Source organism: Planococcus citri, chromosome 3 (genome assembly GCF_950023065.1).
Source record: "Planococcus citri chromosome 3, ihPlaCitr1.1, whole genome shotgun sequence".
NCBI classification, from domain to species: domain Eukaryota; kingdom Metazoa; phylum Arthropoda; class Insecta; order Hemiptera; family Pseudococcidae; genus Planococcus; species Planococcus citri.
In genome coordinates, this window is record NC_088679.1 from 23,252,887 (window position 1) to 23,272,048 (window position 19,162).

The 19,162-nt window shown below is 33.0% G+C and overlaps 1 protein-coding gene across 1 annotated transcript in view; it reads left to right on the forward strand.

Moving 5' to 3' along the window:
• Octalpha2R (alpha2-adrenergic-like octopamine receptor) overlaps nt 1-19,162 on the forward strand; it is a 457,999-nt gene that overhangs the window by 328,423 nt on the left and 110,414 nt on the right. The window lies entirely within an intron of this gene.

Here is a 19,162-nt window from a genome sequence, read left to right on the forward strand (position 1 = left end):
CAAGATACTCATTACATGACAATTGAGGAGCTTGGAATCAAAACTCACTTTTGACACCAAAAATCGATATGCGTTTTTTTGCAGATTCGGATACTTCTTCAATGTCTCTATCCCCCTACAGAATCCGTTTTTCCGAATTCGGCCCTAGTTCTTCACAATTTCGTGTTAAAAAGTGCCCTTGGAGTCAAAACTCACTTTTGCCACTGGCAAAAGTGAGTTTTGACTCCAAGCTATAAAAAAAACTGTATTTTCAAGGTCGCATGGCAGTCTACAAAGCCAAAATGATTCAATTGCAACTTCGGATGCATTTTCTGATAGTGAAAATAGCGAAAATGGTAGTTTTGAATTTGGAAGTTATGCAACTGAGGAGGTAAAAAATTGGATGTATTGAGCGCTCAAAACTTTTAAAGCTCTCTGGAGGCGGAACAAAATACTCTACAGAAAAATGAAGTCGAAGAAAATTGTAGAGAATTAAATTTCCAATCGACATAATGTCGTTAGTTTTTTTCTAGGGTGCTTAGTTTCCTATATATTTGCAAAAGAAAGTATAATCATTGGAAAAATTCAGCGCTCAAAACTTTTAAAGCTGTCTGGAGACGGAACGAAGCATTCTACAGAAAAATTAAATCGAGGAAAATTGTAGAGAATTAAATTTCCAATCGACACAATGTCGTTAGTTTTCTTCTAGGAGGCTTATTTTTCGATATATTTGCAAAAGAAAGTAAAATTACCCCACCTTGGAATCAAAACTCACTTTTGCCAAACTTGAAAGCCATACTGCAATGATATGGCAACTTGAAAAAAAAATGTTTCTCATGGAATCCTATTTAGTAGTCTTACTCAAGAGCTCGACACACTTTGCGACGTTTTTTTCATTAACGCACTAGGCGAAATCAGTTATTGTCGATTTTCTCGAAACTTTGTCCGATGGCAAAAGTGAGTTTTGATTCCAAGCTCCTCAATTACTTATACTCGTTTATGGAGAATACAATTTCTTGTCTGGGTAACTGCAACCTGACGTGTTATTCGTCTGGCACTATCTGCCAATAGATAATAATGATAATTGTTGAAAAATCGAAAAGGAATAGTACTCTTGGAATTATTAAAATACATATGTACATACAATAAATAAACTAAAAAATAATAATGATGGTAATAATTAAAGCTGAAAATAATTCCAATCGAATGTTCATTCAGCGAGATAGTGTACTTGATGTGCGTAAAAGAACGAGTTATACAACGTCTCAGTCAGCTTCATTTTTATGTTACCCTACCTTTCCAGCACATACTTTTCAATCTGTCGATAGAGGTTTAATTTCTGTCGACAGCGTGCAAGGGCGCAACGAAAGTACCTGTCTGAAATGAATTTAATGTACACGCAAGACGCGAAAGTTTACAACACACCGTTGTTCTATCTTTAATTAAATCTATCGTATTAAAAACTTCTCACCTTTTGTTTCATGTTTGTGCGTGCGTTTTTTTTTTCAATATCACAAATCCATCTACGATTTCATTAAATGTTCACTTTTTGATGGATGATCGGTGGTGTTACGTTGTTTTCATTCGTACATGTCAAACTGATGGTGAACATTGTACGTCGATGATCATATAAACTAATAACTTTCAAAGGCCAATTTTCGCACATTTTCAAACGTAAAACTTTATAATCGCATGATACACGTACAATGTACACATTGATGCTTATTGTTCGTACAAATAACATCGAAACAAACCGCCAAGTACAAAAGTTGTCAGTCTAAATCTGTATTGGCATTTTTGATATGTCTGTGGTGGTGTTTTATTTCCGCATCGATGGGATCGGAATTCGATTAATTCAACTGATAATTAAATTCAAATTTCTCTCTAATCAATGATCAGCCACATAATACGTGTATTTGCAGGCGAATAAATAAATAAAATGAGAAAAAAATTTAAAAATTATTCGCAATAAGATTGAAAGATGAAGCAAGATTCGTAACCATGTTGCCAAGCATCTTTTTTCCTACTTACCTACCTACAGCCAAACTCGAGTATAATTATTTCAGCATTTTTCGCTTCAATTTCTCATATCCCACTGCCATTTCAAAACATTACTGTCGTATCTTCAACACAGCAATTAAAAATTTATATTCAATGTGAATCAACCCTTATACACATGCCTAGTTTTTTTCCTACATCATGAGCTGCACCAAAGCGAAGCAAATAAATGAAGTGAAAAAAACTCACTCTGCGAAAGCATCGGTGTATATTTACTGTAGGCCTATAGTCCCTATTATATTTTTCATTTTTTTTTTTCAAAAACACTCCGAATGTAGAAACGTCGAGAGAGAAAAAAAAACAAGAAATAATTTTATAAACAATTAACCCCATTAATTTAGTAACAAAAAAATGGAGAGAAATTTCAATTTGACGATTGCTTAAAATAACGCGAACGCCGTCAAAAATGATGAAACAACAAACGAGGAAAACACATACATGAGTCGTTTGGATAACGTATCTACCAAGTGACACATTTAATTAAAAATAATACCGGTTAATTTTTCAAAGACTTTTACACCCGCTAACATCCAAAGTTACTCAGTTACCTACCCTGTACCCTATACAAGACACGAGGGAGAAAAAATTACACAAAATTTTTATCATGTAGATTTTCGGATTATGGTATTACTCGTATAACAAAAAAATTCTTTTTTCGTGACTTTCAAACAAAATCGCAGGATTTGAATTCATTTTTTCCCTACAGATTTAAACTGGATTTAGAGAGAGGAAAATGGAATTTTTCACGAAAAAAAAAAGAAAGAAAATTAAATTCGAGCTCGGTGTTCTACGTGAGGTGTCGCGTATATTGTGTAATCGTGTAGGAAAATTTTTTAATTTGAAAACAATTCCGAAAACCCTTCGACAGGAAAATATAATTTTTGAGCTGGAATACAGATTAGGTGATGTGAGCGTTTTGTTTTCGTGCTAGATACAAACACAATGTGTTTTATTTTGTCTAAATTATTGGAGCCCTATGAAGCGTGGGTTTTTCAATTATTAATGTTTTGTATTGTTTTGTTTGTTGTTTTTTTAAAAATTTTCATGGATCGTGATTTGATGTAAAATATTTTTTATGTTCGTGTGATCATATGAAATTAGAAAGGAACAGTCAATACATGTCCGCCTACTTAAATCGCTTGGGGAGTGGTAGTACAAACTTCAGATTTGGATACAACCTGGTATGACTAAGAAAAATCAAAATTGAAGGGGCAAAATACCTTTTCAAAATCTAAAAGCCAAAATTCAAATTTGACCATGAGGTCGGTAATTCGGTATAGTAACTTGCAAATTGAAGGGGCTGTAAATCGCGATGAAAAAAAGTACTTGAATGTGGATATGAAGACTACGTCAAAAAATCAAAAAATTTTGTTATGATCGTTTTTTTCTTATATTCTAAAATTTAAAAAGTTTTTCAAGCTCAACAATTTTCGATTTGCTAATTTTTGAGCTTCAAAAACTTCTCAAATTTCCGAGTAAGAAAAAAAATGATCATAACAAAAGTTATTTATTTTTCGACGTACCTACCTAGTATTCATTTCCACGTTTATTTTTTTCATCGCAATTTTTTGAAATTAAAAATCATTTGTAGCCCCTTCAATTTGAAAGTTATGCAGAAAGTCATAGACAGTAGGTAATTTTGTTCATTTTTCAAAGTACTACCGACCCCCAAACCCCCATGTTCAAAATTGGATTTTGGAAATGTATTTTTTCCTTTCAATTTTCAAGATAGGCAACTCGTTCATTTTATGTTTTTTTTACTCATACCCATTACCCATTTACATATATCCAAATCTGAAATTTGTAATACCATTCTCCGGACCCCTGAATAAACTTTTTGTTAAATGTCTTGTAAAACAAGCTGGTGTTCCTTTCTCTGAATATTTTCCCAATAATATGTGAAAAAAAAATCATCTGAGGTCTACTTCTGGCACTTTTAGCCAGTTACATCAGATTGATGATAGATAGTGTTCAGAAACTAAAAGGGTTGGATAGAAATATTTCTGTTGTTAATATAGTAAAAGCCGCTTATTATTATAATGGTTAATGTTAAAAATCCCTGTATGTCATTAAAATCATTTGGTCCAGATCTTTTATATCTCATTCAGGCCTGAAAGGTAATTTATGTTGGCAAATTATGGCGGTATTTTACCGTATTTTACGGTATTTTACCAAAAGTTTATTACCGTATTTTACCATAATTTACCAAAAAGCCAAATTAACACCTTTTTTTCATCTTATCTTCATAAATTTCCAAATTTCCATGGAAATTTATGATTTGAAAGTCAAGTACCAACAATTTTCCCCATAAATTTCCAAAAAATGTCCATGGAAAATATTCTAAGTATAATCTTTAATAACGCCTAAAACAGATGGAAATTTACTTTAAAGGCAGGTCTGAAGTTCAGAACTTCAAAGTCATACTACAAAAAATAACTCTTCATATCCAAATTAGTGAAATACCACAAATACCGTAAAATACCGTATTTTACCACCATATTTTACCAGCAAATAAATTACGGTAATTTAACAGCCCTGATCTCATTACATTGAAATTCCATCAGTTATTGTAATTTGAGCATCGGATAATGTTATAATTTTTAACTGATTTTAATGTGTTTTTTCGCATTTTCGTATACAGTAAAAGTCGCTTAATGTTATGACATTTTAAAGCTCTTTAATACAAGTATGGAAATAGATTATGCTCTTAAGAAAGTCATAGCATTTTACGTATGTGTTACGTACTGCGCATGGCAGGTTGGTGTCGTCACATGGTGTAGCAACCAATGGGGTGCAACCTTGTACGTGAACAGCTGATTTGATGCGTGCGCAGTACGTAAAACTTATGTAAAATGCTACGACTTTCTTAAGAGCATAATCTATTTCCATACTTGTATTAAAGAGCTTTATGACTTATGACATTTGTCCCGGCCCAATTTAATAACATTAAGAAAAACACAAACCAATTGAAAAAAAGTAAAATTTTTTGTCAGAAATTTTTACATGATGAATTTTATACTAAATATGTAGTCACTGAACTAAAATTTCACTCAAATTGTGAGAAAATGGTTTCGGTTTTGAGCAATTTTAATCGGTTTTTGGGGGTTTCGGATTTGGTTTCAGTTTTAGTTTCAGTTTTGGTTTGCAAGCCCTGTAGACAACTTCTAATGTCTTCTAATTCACTTAAAAACTATATCAATCGATTTTGGGCATCAACTTCAGGAAACAGGGAATGTTTCAGGTGATCTGTCTCAGAAAAAATAAGGAGAGTCACAACATTGAATTTTTACATGACAGCTGATTGAATTTTCAGCTGCCAAAGTTCATTATGATGTGAAGAAAGGTCATCCGTTGCTGCATGTTTCAGATGGGTTCAAAAAAAGTTATCAATAATATTCAAGGAAGGGAGGGGGAAATTTCAGAATTCAATCCATTTTTCATATTTTCATCTTCAGATTTACTTACTTACTCGTTTAGCAAAAAATGCAGTGGGCTATTTCTACAATTTTCAAAAATTCGCCAAAGATCCAAAAATTAGCCTCAGACACTTGAATTTTAAAATAATTTCTTCATTTTTTGCAATTTTGCATTCAAAAGATTTTGTTTCATCTGGGAGTTCTGGTATTCACTAGCAAAGTGATTAAGACGAGTGACTTTATTTCAAAATGTTAGATACCTACCATGACCGCTGAAATTCAGGAGCGATTTTTTAATAATTCAACGTTGTTCAATTTGATTGAAAACGTATACAAGTGAAAAATTATTTTAAAGAAAATAATATTCCGAAGACAAATTATTTTAAAGAACTGTACTAGGTAAAAAAAAAAGGCTTTTAAAACAACGTATGAAGTTTTTGCAGCTGCTGCAACATTTGCTTGCAGTTCTGCAACATGTGAGGAGACATTCGGTTGCTTTAATAGAATTGATTGCCCATTTAGGCAGAGTATGATATTCAGTCAAGTAATTTAACACTCCTTCCATTCAAAAAAATTAATTTTAATTTTTTGGTAAATGTAATGTTTTGATGTATGTTTTTCAATAAATTTCTTTTAATTGGTACATAATTAAGTTTACAATGACTGCTTGAATTATTGGGCAAATTTTCATACCCTGATTACAATTTCATCTGTCCTGACTAAAAAAATCCTGGCTACGGGCCTGACTCACAGGTACATACAGGTAGACCTACAGAGAAGTATTTTATTCATCTCCTAAATAGGATGTGATGAAGTTGTGGATGATTATTTTTCCTCACCCAGCAGTTTCATAATCTTCAATTAGGTAGATTTTCCCCCCTTCACCGATATATTGCTCCCTGTAGTTGTCATAATCCAAATAGAAAAAAAGTACAAATGAATATTCGAAAGTAAACATGAATATAGGTATTTAAATAGTAAACTCACAGTATTTACGATATGCTTACGGTTGATGCATTACATTCGAATAAAAGTTGAAAGCGGAATGCTTTTCGATAGATATATTACAGCCTTAATGGCTTCATGCGTTAAACTGTATTTATGTACGATGGTACGACTTTCCTCGAAGCATTAACTTTGTTTACCCTCGGAAAATACTTTACGTTTGTTCGACTGCGAAACTCAATAAAAAGTGGGCACTTTGGTAAATTATTATCAGAAAATGAAAACAATTTTCAGTGGCGCGGTGCGAAGTTTATATAGTATTTATCGTAGGCGAGGCGAAGCGAAAGCAACTTTATACATAGAGCGTGGTATTAAAATCAATTTATTTATACGTTTGGTTGCTATAATTAAAGTTTATAATTTAATATATTAAAAGATTCGATCCTTAGAAAGTGGTCGGCGAGAAAAAGAAATTCCTTTCGCTATTAATGAAACTTCAAAAGAAACAAAGTTTGGTACAGTGAAGCGTTCAGTCAATAAACTCTATTAACGTCATTTTTTTTTTTGACTCGGTGAGACGTAAGGATGGGTCGAGGAACAACGTGCACAGGAAGTATAGCGAAGATAGAAACAATGAGAAAAAAACTTTCTATGATTCTTTCACTTTTGTATACGTACCTTATATTTTCAGAAGCAGGGCAGTAGCATAGCTGAAAAGCTTCGTCTAGAAAATGCAGAACGTTTACAAACGACGAGTAGAGTAGGAATCTGATTTATTCTTTCGACACCTCGATGAACTTTGCCTTGTCTTTTTTTTTTTTAGGCAACTACAGCACGTTACAGACGAACTTTTTAAAAAAGTAAAAATATTTGAAAGACTAAAGAGAAATGAAAACAGCGGAGGAAGGGATGAAACAAATGGGTAAAAAAGTAGAAAAGTGAGAAAAAAATAGGCAGACTGCAGACGAAAAACCGATATAGAAACAACTTTTTAAAAAGAGACCTAATATACATTAAGTTCTAAAAGCTTTAAGGCAGCGAGTGTTGTTCTTCATGGTATCACTCAGTATAACGGAAATAATATCCAAACTTTCCTTTCAAAAACAAGACACAGTCGGGCTAATGTCGGTATATAAGTTCTGCTCGAGAATACAAAACATAAAAGGAAGGAGGCAAAAAGGGTTACCGGTATTAAGTAGATACTTGAGAATCCTTCTAAATTGAAGAGTCAACAACAAAGTAAACAATAGACGTTAGCGTCAACGTTTTACACCTTCTAATAAAAGAAGTTGCAAACTTTTTACCAGCGTCAAGGTGCGAACTTTACGCAAATATTATGTAAATAGTAATAAAGAATGGTGTTGACGTATTTACTTATATATACACTTCTTGTATCGCGTACATATGCACACAATACACGCATACTTACCTATCGAGAGTGTACCATATTTAAACGGCGTACATCGTTCTGAATAGCTTCACAGTTCGATGTCAAAAAGTGGAAAAATATCCGTAAAGTTACACCTACCTATCTACCAATCCCCCTTACGAAAAGCATAGGTGTACCTTAAAAGTCAGCCATGTGTACGAGGCATCAGTGGTTTGGTTTTGTTTCGCGTATACAATTTCGTGTTTACCTTGTAAACTTACCTGCTTCGAAATATGTAATTGAAAGAAATTCAAAAGTTTCCTTTCAAGGTTTTATTCTCTTTTCCTCCCTTTCCCGCCTTTTTTTTACACCAACTCGCGATTATTAGGTACTGATTTTCAGTTGGTTTGTTTTCAAAGTTTACGTCAAAATATCAAATATGTAATTTTATTATCGAACTTGGCTACGATACGATTCACTCGGAGTTTCGAATTTACCCCCGAGATCGTGTTCGATTTCATAAAAATTTTTCTTTTCAAACTCGTGGAATTTGTACCCTTCGACGAAAGGAAAATTCCACGATGATTTTCTCGAAGAAAATTTCTCACTTCGTCTTATTCACGTGTCGCATTTATCAACCACGCGATACGATATACTCTAAACCTTAAATTACTAGGTCAATGTTACTCGTAGAAAAAGATTCCCAAAAACAAGGCAGAGAAGGGAAGCTGAACGATACACTTCGTTGAGAAAAGTCTACTTTAATAACATCAATTTTATATAAAATAACATCGCTCGAATTAAAACGAACGAAAATTCTCGGCACAAATTGTCAACGCGAAAAAAAAATCAAATCACCAAACTTTATACGTTACACCACATGAAAGCTTTCGTAGAACTAGGTATAGGTACGTTATTTTAACGAGGTGGTAATTTCATTGGTCGTGTATTCCACGTACCTACCCAGCGCATCTCGTGTGTAGCTATATGACTGGCAAATTAATGGTACGCTAATTAATTATACGAGCTAACATAACAACTCTTATTATCTTACGCTCGTATGGAAAAAATGACGTATATCACGCAGACTCAGGTATATTGCTCCTATACACTCGACAATGAAACTGTTCATCTTAACACGACAAAATATTAGTTTGACAAAGCAACATATGAAACGGGATCTAATTAAAATATGCAAATATTCGTACACGACCGCGTAGGTACATACCTATCCCAAGTAAATCGACGAACACTATTGTGCAGGGGCGCGAAATAACAAGATGACGTAACGTGAGTTAGGTAACCAACCAGGTTCCTATAAATGCTGTTATACGAGCCTTTCGATGGATCACCTAACCTTTGGGACAGCATAGGTATGAATAATAACGTGATAGCGAATTAATCGAGCTTTTTACAGGAATGAAACAATATTCCATTAATTGATTAGGTCGCTCACTACTTACCTATTCGATTATTCGAGATGCTTAAATCATTGTCATATTCCAAAAAACGAAGGAAAAGTGTAAGTATAAACAAACAAATAGTCCACGCAGATTTTTTGTAAAAAAGTCTTAAAAATTAGCAAGTAGGTAATAATACCTACCTACTGTAAAAATCATCAAGGGCCGAATTCTTAGACGTTGTCATTCAAGTGGTGTCACTTTTCCAAGTGTTGGTGGTAGAATTTTATCTTATTTCTTTTATTTCTTCAATTAATTTTTTTTTTTCATATATTGTGTACCTATGTACTTATTTAATGCTTTAACTGTTGAAAAGAAAACATCTAAAGTATAGTGGGGCACTATAATGGATGGTAGGTATGCTGGTCCACCATTTTCTTGCAAAACAAATTTTCTAAAGTCAAAAACTATGACATATTTGCAGAAATTTTACAAGAGTCCTTTTTTTGTAGAGAATGAAAAAAATATGACTAACCGTGCAAAAATCTTGAAATTTCATGCAGTAATAACTAGAATCTAACATTTTGAAAAAATAAAAAAAGTGAAATTTTTTTGTTTTTTCATACTTCTAGATTTTGTACACTGAAAAAAAATGTTATTGGAATTTTTACTATAAATCATGAGATTTTGGATATAGTCTGAAAATATAACAATTTTTACTAGATATAAATCGAAGTCATTTCCAATTTTTTCTATAGAATAATATAGTAATTTATCTCAAAATGTATAGTAAAAATTGTTAAATTTACAGGCTACATCCAAAATCTCATCACTTATAGAAAAAAGTGCGATACATTTTTCTCAGTGTTATACTGCATAAAATTTCAAGATTTCTGAAGCCCAAACATGTACTGTCCAACCACTACCTGTACCTAGGGCTTCTACTACAGATACAGCCTGGAAGTGCAATCTGGCAACGCTGCGCATGTAGGCTGGCTTTATCAATTCTTCAAAGATGAAATGAAACAGAAATATGTGTGATGAACACTTCTTTTCAACATAAGTAGTACCTACTTAAATTCATCATTTTACTAATTTGCTTCATATTTCTTCATTTATCATACCCACCTACAATATTATTTTGATTTGTTATAATCTAAGTAATGAAAACGATCTGCATGCATCTCCATCAACTTTACTCAACATTTCAGTCAACTACTTTTACTTGAAGCAAATCGAAACCAAACAAGAGTAAATTTTTGGTTGTAAGTATAAATGTTATACAATTTACAGAAAGTTCACATTTCTAAAATTAGTTTCAATATCCACTGGATTACCAACTTAAGCTTTGTAATCAGTGCATTAAAGTTCTCTGCTGCCAAGTTGCCCCATTGGGGGAAAATCTACCAATGCCATGAAAATAACAACAATACTGGCATTTAGTAGGCAGTTAGTAAATTTGAAGTTAATGATGTAGTTTATTTCTGTAACTATTCCAGCTAGTGTAATTAGTCTAAAGGCGTAATATTTTCCCAAATTAGTAAATTTATTTATGCAATCAAAGATGCACTCATGTGACTCCCCATGTAAACCAGATTAAAAAATGTAGTCAAATCATACATAAGAATAAAGTTGAATCTACCATTAACATAAATGAAAAATCGCCTGTTGTTGAAGATAAACTGAGTCAAGCTTGTTCTAAATGTAAAACGATTGTAATCAAACCTACTGTGTCAAATCCTGTAATAAATGTATCAAATTCATCTTGTGCTCAGCACATGTCAAACGCTGGTACTGTTCCTAGTGCTAGTAATGCTCTGAATAATTCTAGTACTTCTAGTGTAAAAGTTTTACCACATAAAACTAGGTAGAAACCTGCAAAATATAACTATTATATGTGTAAACAAAATGTCCAATGTATTGTAAATTGTAGAAAATTGATTTAATATTGTACAGTATTGTAATTTTGTAATTAGAGGGGGAGTGCCCTTCAAACTGCATTTAGGTACATACACTCAAAATTATTTGTGTTAAAGCTGGTACTATACAAACATTCATGTTGTCTTCTTGCCTCAGATTATACATATGTATAAGAATGTTGTTCAATTATTACCTGTTAAAGCAATGGCTTCAGGAATGCTGGCTCAAGAAGTTCTCAAAACAAACTCTGTGGTTCAGAAAATCAGATTTAAGGTTCTCTATGGCAGAAGTCTTGTAAACCAGAGATGTTCAGAACCTTACCTCTTTTTACCAAAAATGAAACATTTTGAACACATGGATCATGTGAACTACCTACTATACAGTGCTGTGACTAATATTATACATTACTATTTTAGGATGAATGCAATTTTAATTTTCTTAAACCAAAATTATTTTTTTACTAATATATTTGAACTTACTTTTGGGATGTTTGTGAGTAATTTTATGTTAAGATTAACATTGCTTTGCATCTTGAGAGAAGTTTTTTAGGTATAAACTTTCAGTTCAGAATAGTTGTCAGATTTAAATTTGACTGTCAGATTGCCCAGATGAAAGTTCAGGTTTGGGAGCGAGGGAGAGATTATGTTGTGGTAGGAGAGAATGTATCTTGTCACACATGTGCACTCCCTTTGCTGCACTTCTGCATGCCATGCCATGCCATCCCCCCACAATACTCATTGTTAGTGACATTGATGTTATATTGTGCAGTGAATTCTTTGTTCAGTATCAGGTGATGTTTTGCAACGATCTTTCTATATAGGTGCAAAAATTACAAAAGCAAAATTTCCGGTGTAATGTAAGTAATTTTCATTTGTTATTTAATGTTGTTTTGTTCAGTTGTTGTGAATTTGATTTTTAACGTTCATCAAGATTACACCAAACTTCTAATGTAATTTTCAGTTGTTTTTAATGTTGTGTTTTGTTTTCATTCATGTATTAGGATAAGTGTGATTGATTTTTCAACCAAAAATATTTTTAATATGTAACGCAACTTTATTATAAGTATGTAATTTTTGGTATTGTATAGTGCTGTGAACATACCTATTAAAAACAAGTCATTTTCTGTTTGTTACATTATAAAATTGTGAGAATATATTGTTGTCCTAGTTGTAAAAGCTAGCATCTCTGAATCTGTGATCACACTTAGTGTAAAACTTTTTTTTTTTATTGTAGCGCTCCTTATTGGACTTGAGTGCTCAACTGAAATGTAGGTAAGAGAGGTTGGTACCCCTCTGTTACCAAACTTTTAGTTGAGCATTAAAGTCCAATAGGGAGCGCTACAATGAAAACAGAAAGGTTTACACATGGTGTGATCTCAGAATTGGAGATACGAGCTTTTACAACTAGGATGACAATATGTGCAGTAATGAGTATTTTGAACTTTTCAATGGGCAAGTCAATGTGTTTTGTCACATATTGCAACACAGGTTATTCATCAGCTTGTAAAAAATTAAAACTGGAAAATGAAAGAACACCATCATTATTCAGTGCTCCTAAAGTAAGTTAGATTTTTCTGTTCTGTGGTTTTCACTTAAATACTTACCTATTCATCAAATTTTCCACCTATGTCCTGCTGCTTCAACTGACATGGGTGCTTCAGAATCAGGAATTGTTTGATAAGTGGAAGAGAGCAATCCCACGAGATAGATTCACAATGTCACATAACATCTGTGAAAAACATTTTCAACTAGAGTTCATAATTAGATACATACAGTGAAATCAAATTAAAAGATGGTACCATCCATCAACATGAATGAGATTAACCTAAATTGAGAGAGAATGTGATTCTGTCAATATTTCCAGGTCCATCATACTTGTATTACCCAATACAATTTCATTTGTTCCAGAGCTACTGAGTTGGAAATTGACCATGTAAAGAAAAAACAGAAAGCCCAAAAAGCTATTTACACAATGTTTTGGCAGCCACAAACAAAATTTCGTGGACACATCTACCTTTAGCTACGTCTAGACATCTACAAAATCTTTCAACTGGAATGACAGTAGGCATCACCAGAAAATGAAAACAGCACTACCTATACTTTATCTTCAAAGAACGTGTGATACTCAAAATGATCGCAAAAAGATAGTTGCTTTACTCATTGATGAAATCTTTGTCAAGACTGTTTTGAAATATAAAATGAAGAAATTTGTTGGCCAAGCTGTGAATAAAATTTTTTCATGTATAAGCTGGTACTATACAAACATTCATGCTGTTTTCTTGCCTCGAATAGTACATACATATAAAGATGTCATACAACTATTACCTGTTAAAGCAATGGCTTCAGAAGAGCTAGCTCAAGAAGTTCTCAAAACAATCTCCTAGGTTCACAAAATTGGATTCAAGCTTCTCTGTGTGATTACAGACAATAGTCTTGTAAATCAGAAGATGTTCAGAACCTTATTACCAAATATGAAGCATTTTGAACACATGGATCATGTGAACTAACCACACAGTACTGTGATTAATATATTATTATTTTAGGATGAACACAGTCTTCATTTTCTTGAACCAAAATTAATTTTTTACCAATATATTTAGACCTAGTTTTAGGATATCTGTGAGTGATTACCTATATGAACTATAAGCATGACTTTTTGAAGTTTTACATGTGAACTATAATATGGAGCTGTGAATTAATTTTTTATTTATGTATGTAGGTAATAAGATAATTGTGATTGATAAATATTTTTAAAATGTAACTTGGAAATACATCAGATTGTATGATAATCTGACTATGTGGGTGAAATAGGCTTAAATCAGAACAATTTGAATAAATTAATAGGGTCTTATGATCCAAGAATTTTGACATTAACGTTGAAAAAATTCAATCCTCAGTCACTCACCTCGATCCATATTCAAAGGCAAACATAAAACGAGCTGAACGGGTAATTCTGTCGGATCTTGTAATAATAACGGCACATCTTGACTAGAATCCAAATCACCTGATGGCTTTTATTGCTCAATAGCGTGTAGGTATGTACTATGTACGAGTAATTTATGGTATTGTATGGTGCAGTCAATTTCTGTTTGTTACATTATAAAATTGTGAGAATATAATTGTGTAGTAATGTGTATTAGGTTTACTTAGTCATTTTTTATTGAAAAATAGAGTAGGTAAATCAAGATTACATGAAAAAAAATTATGGATAATTTTTACTATTTCACACAGTAACCAGATCCCATTCAAAAATATTGTGATTTTTACTATGAGATTAGTAAATTTTACTATGAGAGTAATAAATTTTACCCAATTTCCAAGTAAAATTTATTTTTTGGCTGAGTAAAAATCACTAATATTTTTGAATGGGATCCTGTTACTATACTGAAATATTAATATTTATTAAAAAATTTATCTGTGTGTACTCTTTGAAAGATTTTGTGTCAAAATGTTTTGCAATTCCTATTCCAAACCAGGATACTCATCATAAAAGATTTTGTGCAGGTAGAAATGATAAAACTGTAATGAATAACGTTGGTACAAATTTATGTTAAAATTATTTTATTTTATATTATTACTTTTCAACTGATTAAAAATTGTGCAAGTATGATTTAAAACTTGATAATGTGATTTTTTTTCTTAGGTACACCGTAATGGCAGAAAAATTTGAAAACAGGATGAGATTCATTCTTACTAAAAAATTTGTGATTATAGTGGAAAAACATGCCGAAGATAAAATTTTATCAATTGTTCCTTTGAATTGGTTTTCACCCAACACCAGAAAATTTTGGTTCCTCAATAATGTATCGAAGGAAGAAGACTTGACTCCCAATATCCTTGAATTTAGAAGCAAAAACTTCCACATTCAAATAGAAGAAATACAAATCTCAAACCCTCTATGATGAAAGTGGTTAAAAATTCAAAATTGGGTTGAAAAAAGGGCCCACGAAATCTATTTTGAAAAGCACTTTGATCAATCTGCTAGGAATTCAGTCGTTTCATTTTTTTGTTTTTTTTTCTATCTAGATACTCGTTGAATTAAATTGAAGTAGATACTTTTCGTGAAGTTGAGAAGATTTGGAGCTTCACGAGTTACTCGACGTAATACCTTAAAACTTAGGTGTTCACACGAAGAAAAAAAATCTGACCCGCAGTAAAGATTTTCTCAGGGGGTTAAATTTGAATCAATTTGATTTTATTATTTTATCTCTCGGTGCTTGAATTCGGGTTCAAGTAAAATGGGAAAAATCCGTTTTCAGAATACTCGTCAGAAAAACGACGACTGCAGAATGATGGTTATATTACGACCATGCGTGCTTTACTATAAGACAGAGAGAAGCTGTATGGTATGGAAATTTTAAACATCTGAAGCACTCGCAAAACGTGTTAGCAAAAACGTGATCGGAAATATAATCGTAATTTCTCGTTGTTTAGAAGACGACGACGATGATGATGATGGGTAGAAAGGCGACCGACATCGACAAAAGTGTTTAGTACAAAGAAGGTATAATGTAAGCATACCTAGTACCACCATATACGAAATTATATGCCATAGAAATGAGTATGCTGTGAAATGGAAATCAATATTGGCTGCATTTGGCTGATATTGTCAATCCGAATGACTATTTTATTTGGTAACATTCTTCGTCTTCTCGATGTGGTGGTGGCTGACTATTATGTATAAGAAGAGTTAACCAGCCATTGTTTATCTGCTTGTTGACTTTTCCATTTAAGAAGGTCTGAAGCAGATGCGCATTGCTTAGTATTCTTTTCGCCGCACGTCTTCGTCGTTGTATGCGGCTAAGTCTCGTCGGTTAGCGGTGTATTTATTTGATAAGATTTAATTCGGTTCGATATCGTTTTGCAGTATTATTGTTCGCCAAGTTTACCCAGCTCTCGTCTCCAACCTGCAACATTGTTTCCAACATTAAGCTAAATGTTCTTGAGAAGATAATCCATAATGTTTGCGCTTTTAAATCGACTATACGTGCGTACATTCGTGTACATCGCCGATGCGAATGTAGGTACTCGCGTACCATACCAACCTACCTATCTATAGTCGTACATTGCGAGCTAATGCACCGTGTTCGTGGTTTGGCGATAGTATTCTCTGGTAGTGTTTGAATGGTACAGTATGTGTGTGCTGCACAACAGATAATAAGGTTTTGGTAACGATGCTGTACCGAATCTATTATTACGTGTGCAACGTTTGATATTTAACTCGAATGTACGCGAATGCCGATGCCGATACCGATGCCGAGAGTAAATGCAATCTGAACATCTGTTGCGTTATTCACTACCTACGCCATAAGATATGAAGCCATTCGCATAGTAAAACCATATACTAGTACCTACGATTTGGGTTTTGTTTGCGACTATACCATCCATACGCAGATACTACAACTCGACACCACTACTCACCTCTACACCTGGGTTCATTTTTACAGAAGAAAATCATTACAGACAAATCCCCTTGGAGAATTCGTTAATTACAGGTCACCTTCGTAATAATACACATGTTAACTAAATCTATTGTCTAAATAGCTATACCTAGTAGAGGTATCCTTTTGATTAAGCCCGAAAAGGAAATAACGCTTTGACAAAGCTACACACGAAACGAAATTATGTAACGAACATGATTCTGAATTTATTAACGCGAAATAACGAAAACAAAATTAAACGAAATAAGGATTCGCAGAGATAGAGAACTGTTTTGATCCAGGGATTGTGTTCGCGTCGCGTTCACGTAGCACGATTTTCAATTCATCGACGAGTAATTCGTGTAGGTAGTGGATACCTATCTAACAGACCAAGTTGACCCTAAACCAAAGATTAATAATGTTTTCAGTATTACATCAGACTGTGGCTGGTCGAGCTTTACAATGAATATACGAATTTACAATAAGCTTTCACAAAGCGGAGGTGCTGCGTGTTTGCACGAGGTCTAATTAGATCGTCCATTTCTGGAACCAGATAAGTACACAGATTAGGTGTATGCATACAACTTTCAAGCTTGCGGGAAAAACTGAATGCAGGGTTTTTATTTTCAATCTTTGACAATGGAACGAGAAGACACCTGTTGAAAAATGAACTTTGGGGTGAAAAATGTCGACATTTTTGCCAAATGTATACAACAGATGACTAGATTCATTGAGGAGTCAAGTGTCTGATTTACTTTCAGTTAAAAGAATCTCAGGAAAACTTGGAAATCTCTTTGTCAAAGAAGAGAGGAGATACATGAGCATCCAAAGAAGGGTCATTTTCGAAAAAATTGAATATTACACCCCATGAAACTTTGCTCAAGAATCAGACCCTTTCAAAAAAAGACATGGTTTCAGTCTTCACCCCAAAGAGTACCATGAGATATCAAAGCTCTAATTTTTATCACATCTAAATTCACTTTTTTGTGACCCTTTTCGATAGTTTTAGGCTCATATTTTTGAATCTTTTAATGTACATTTGAATCCAAAATTTTACGCATCGATTAGATATTTTTCAAAAAAAAAAAAAAAAAAAAAAATGTATATCAGTGTTCGTGAACGTCTAAAGGAAACTTGCTAAAATTTGGTTTATAGTCTATTTTTTATACAAACGATGATTTTTTTTTTTTCGAAAATAATTACTGAAGAAAATAATTTTGCACTTGAACCGAAACAAAAAGATTTTAAACATACGTAAGATATGTAGTACGAGTAAATTTGAGTTCATAGATGCTGAATTTCATTTTCACTCTAATTAGGTAGATACTGCAGCGTTTTGTCGAAAACTGGAGAATTCGAGAATCTGCTGGAAGCTCCAGAACGGTTCGAAACCATCACCAATGAACTCGGGAGTTCAAAAATCGTGTACAAACCAAATTTCAGCTTTTAAAGTCTATTTGTTCAAATTTTGATCTTTTTAATGAGAAATGAGTAAAAATTTAAATTGTTAAAAATTCGCCAAAATTCGAATTATGAATTTCAACGCCTAAAATTTTTGCTGGAGGTGTTTAGAGGACCATTTTTCAATTCCCTTTTGTCTAGTTCAAAATGTTGGGCAATTTGGAGTACTTCCATCGTTGTTAGGTCACTTGACTTGAGAAGAATCCAAGTAATGATTGGAACTTGAAATTTTTGTAGTTGGAAAGTATTGAAGAGGGATTGAAAAAGGGCTTTTTTTTGCACGGTTCAGTTCCAAAATTCCAGAATGTTTGACAGATCGTTTAAACTACTGTTTCCTGTGTTCCAAGATGCATCAAGATACGAGTAATCTGACAGGCAACAGATTAATCCGGTGCCTTTTCATTTTTGGAAATTTTTGAAGATTTTTGGATGGAAAAGTGTGATTTTTTTCATGATTTTCAAAAGTTTCAATTTCAATGAAAAATACCCAAATTAGGCAATTCAAATTTCAATAACAATTTTATCCAATTTGATCAAAATATAATCTAATGAGTAAATAAATCTAAGTTTTAAAAAAATGTTTATCCAACTGAACCACAATGTACTTATCTCATGAGATCCAATTTGACCAGATTACATTTACAATTGAATCTATTTGAACATAATTTGATCTATAACCAGATTTAGTCAGATTCGATTTCATTCGAAAAATTGCACGATTTGAAGCGATCATATATGGCTTATTATGATCTTTTGAGATCCGATATAATCCAATCAAGTTTTGATCGGATCTGAATACATCATACATCAAATCAAACCTACACAGATCTATTTAGATCGTAGCATTTTCTCAATGAAATCGAAGCTAATTAAATCTGATCAAGTAAGTTTAATTGGATTCAATTTGATCGACCAATTGGGAATTGAATCCAATTACCCGTGAGGCCTTTTACGCTGATGTCGCTGACAGGTACGCTGACGTATCAAACGCCTAAAAAACGCCTAAAAAACGCCTAAAAAACGCCAAAAAACCATGAAAAAATTGTGGTACAGTAGTCGTATACACGGCAATTTTACGTACGCTCAAAATACTGCGATATTGCGAGTAGTATCTTTGACGTAAATTTGCACTTTTTCCTACATCGCGAGTACGTCAACTTTACGCCAAAGTTGTGAGGAGTAATTTTGACGTAAA